The sequence below is a fragment of the Mirounga angustirostris genome, unplaced genomic scaffold, assembly GCF_029215605.1.
Source record: "Mirounga angustirostris isolate CCGP_5_RB_7025 unplaced genomic scaffold, mMirAng1.0.hap1 SCAF_4, whole genome shotgun sequence".
In the NCBI taxonomy this organism is placed as follows: Eukaryota; Metazoa; Chordata; class Mammalia; order Carnivora; family Phocidae; genus Mirounga; species Mirounga angustirostris.
Genome location: NW_026991712.1, coordinates 123082012 through 123084673, shown reverse-complemented (window position 1 = coordinate 123084673; position 2662 = coordinate 123082012). Strand labels below are relative to the sequence as shown.

General features: G+C 38.7%; 1 pseudogene; it reads left to right on the top strand.

Moving 5' to 3' along the window:
* The first annotated feature begins 447 nt into the window (after positions 1 to 447).
* On the top strand, positions 448 to 773 carry LOC123858322 (cytochrome c oxidase subunit 7B, mitochondrial-like; annotated as a pseudogene).
* The last annotated feature ends 1889 nt before the right edge of the window (positions 774 to 2662 follow it).

The following is a 2662-nucleotide window of genomic DNA, read 5'->3' as shown; positions in this document are numbered from 1 at the left end:
CAGTGTGTTTCTTAAACACATCCTATCCAATTGTCTCCCTATTCTCTTTCCCAGAGCCTCCTTCGGTTCCAAGCTAACCTCAGAATTATAGATCTGGAGGAGCGTCTGCCTTGGGAACTGATAGCGATACTTCCTAAATGCTTGTATACCAAATGGATGCATGCAGAGGACTGTTCCACGATGAGGATGACCAAAAGCCTCTCTAGATTTCCTAGAATTACTGTAATCCTTAGAAACACAATTGTTCTTCACCCCTGTTCTTCTTCCTTTCCTCAACTCATTTCATCCAGACTCCCACTGGTAACACTGAGCCAGGAACATCCAAAGGGCCACGAAGGAATACATCGAACTGAGAGTTATATACATCTATGTCTGGGCGAGAGGACTTAGCACGAAGCTGTAGCAAACCAGCCGCTGTAGCCACACTGTTCTGTCTCCAGCTTCAGGATGTTTCCCATGGCCAAAAATGCCCTAAGTTGTCTCTGACTTCAAAGCATTCAGCAAACAATGGCAAGGCAGAGCCACCAGAAATGGACTCCTGATTTCCATGACAAATACGGTAATGCTGTATTCGCAAGGGGAGACACTTTCTGTGTTGCTGTATGGGCATATACAGCAACACAAACTGGAATAGAATGGAACCTGTCCCCTGTTGGCAGAGGCACCCCAAAGGAATGGAGAGACCAGTAATCAGCCCAGCTGGTGTAATACTGAATTGTTTCAAAACCAACTCATAATTGATGCCAAGTAAAAGCACGTGCACCCATTAAAATATGGCATGATTGAAGAAATAAAGTGCATTTGGATCCTTTATATATATATATACATCTATGTCTGTGCTCTATTCTTTGTCAGATTATGCAGATTATACACTTACATGAAAAACTGTAGAAGGAAGGGATGCCCTTTGCCTTCCACCTAAGGGCCTGTTTCCCACTTGAACTGAGCTTTGCAAAACCCATCGTTATCCCTGTTTCTGTCCCCCACCGCTGCCACCCACCATTTCCTGTCTCATCAGATCCTACACTCAGCTTCTTCCTGGCCTCCCTCTGCCCTTTCTTGTCTCCATTACCCTCTTTCAAGTTCTGCATTCTCATTTAGCAGGTCACCACCACCTCGTGTTTCTCAACTCCCTCCTGTAAATTTATTTCTTGCCGTGATGCTTTTCTATGACAGCTTTTCAAAGCAGTCTTCTTTCAGAGGAAAAGAAACAACTTTTTTAAGTCAAAGAATCTATACCAGTGACTAGAAACCTATCTTCTTTCTGGATGCACTTCGTTTCGAAGTTATTCACTGCACACGTGTCACATGATTATGAATGTCAATCCCAGATGTAGAAACAAGCTCAAAGTAACACCCAAGAATAATAATGGCTCAAGAATCAATAAGCAAGATTCAGTTGTCACAAAATCACAGAATGGGTTTTTTAAAAAGCGAGTTAAACGATTAATATGATTATTTTTAACTTGTTAATTTTAAAGGAAGTCATTAGCATGTAGATTTGGGTATTAATAGAAGTGTGGTTTCTCTGAGTTTGGACTTGGGAAGGGGATAGATTGGTTTCAAATCCTGACTTCACTTGTGACTTCAGCAAGCAATTTAACCCCTCATGATCTGTTTCCTCACTGGTAACACAGAGGTGTAAATTTTCTCTCATTTGGAGGATATTTCCGAAATCTAAGTGAGAGGATATCTGTTAACCGCATTGCAGGGCTGGGACGTGGCAGGAGCTCCGTAATGGTTGTTGCTGCGCCCTAGTTGTTACTTAGATGTTACTGTTGATGGGCCTTTAGTACACCTGTTACCAAGTATCTAGGTGTTTTTCCTAGTTCTTGAGCAACTGTGATAGGATTCTTTTTCAGACTATCCCAGATCCATCCCTGGCTTTTAACATATCAACACAAATAAATTGTATACTTTCTTATCAATACCTCAACATTATTCAGTATTAGGTATACCTTGCCCATTTTTCATTTAAGAACATTTTAAATGGAAAACATTAATACTCCATGTGCTTTCAATATAGTATATCTGTTATCAGCCTCTATAGCCACTAGATGTCAATGCAATGTTTATCTGGGAAGTTTAATCAAGACTCATTAGTATCCTATTTAATGATTAAGTAATGTATTTCTTTTGCAAGATATGTTAATATTGAAGGGTTTCAGAACATTTCACTGTCATATTTATGGAAATCACTCCACCAACAAATGAAATGCTTCACCTCATCCAGTTGTAAATAGTTGCTGAATAGAAAGAGTTTTAAGCCTGAATCAAATCAAAATTGCTAAGAAAAATGTATATAGGCAGAATATAATCGCCCTAATTGGGTTTTCTCCAGGTACTTTGCTTGCAGCAACACAATGAGATCTTTATTATTCGTAACTGGATAAGACCTACATTTTATATTGTATTTTAAAGGCAGCATCTTAACTTTTCATAGTTAAAATAGTAATTCTGAGAGAAGAAATAATCTAAGGTATTTCTACAATCATTTCCTTCAGGATATTGGCTATTTTACTATTTGGCTAAAGATCATTTAAATTCCTGTCAAAACTCAGCTTTGGAAGGCTTGAGTATTTACTCTTCAATATTTAACCCTCAAATTATAGTCAATAACTTTTTCCTGAACATACTAAATAACTCTTATTTTTTGAAGCCT